Raw genomic sequence first — 879 nt, 5'->3', positions numbered from 1 at the left:
GGGTTAGTGTAATTTACCTAAAAGTTCATGGGGATTTTCTGCAAAAGTTATTCGGGGTTTAATGTGATTTTGAACGTTTATTGGGTTTACTGCAAAACATTGAAAGTTCATGGGGGTTTAGTGTTATTTACCCTTTACTTTATGGTAAATAGGATGATCAATGTTTTGCTTGTATGACTAGCTTGTAGGATGGACTGTTGGAAATTTATCAATTTATCAAATAATTAAGATTATAGCATGCAGATAAATCCAAAAAAATAAACAATTAAAACTGGCCTGATCGGGAGCAGTCGTGTATTCACTGCCCTAGAAGATTGAGAACCCGCCTATCGTCCTAGCGCAGATGGTTCCCTCCCCCCTAGCGGTAAAAACCACGGAAACGGCCGGCCTCTACACTCGGGCGAGAGTGCAGAGCTTCAACTCAGATGAAGGAAGTTGCCCATAAAATAAAACTAAGATATAATAAAAATAATATATGTAGGGGAGAGAAGAGAAAACAAGAGAGACTTCTTGTTATTTTTCTTATCGTTTTAAGCTCAACACACAGATATATATATAGGGTTGGAAAAGACGTTACAAAACCCGTAATTAATTCCGTAACGTTCGTCATAAATTTTATAACGTTCCCCATAATTATATATCCGTTACACATATAAATAATTGCTAATAAAGACATGGTTTAATTATAAAAATTTATTACTATTCATGAAGGCAAAATTGTCTTTTCTTAACAAAATATCTAACAGTCCCCCCCCAAAAGGCAATATTGACTGAAGACTCAGAAATCAATAAATAAATCAAGAAACCATAAAAACAAATATAGGTTGGGCAACCTTTCGTATCGTGAATTCGGGAGAGGTAGCTTTCGGCTTTGAACCT

General features: G+C 35.5%; 1 pseudogene; it reads left to right on the top strand.

Annotated features, from left to right (window-relative positions):
• Positions 1 to 879, top strand: part of LOC109845921 — a 14,753-nt pseudogene that overhangs the window by 1,338 nt on the left and 12,536 nt on the right.

This window comes from Asparagus officinalis, chromosome 6 (genome assembly GCF_001876935.1).
Source record: "Asparagus officinalis chromosome 6, Aspof.V1, whole genome shotgun sequence".
Classification (NCBI taxonomy): domain Eukaryota; kingdom Viridiplantae; phylum Streptophyta; class Magnoliopsida; order Asparagales; family Asparagaceae; genus Asparagus; species Asparagus officinalis.
Note: the sequence above shows the minus strand (reverse complement) of the source record. Positions and strands in the feature narration are given on the sequence as shown.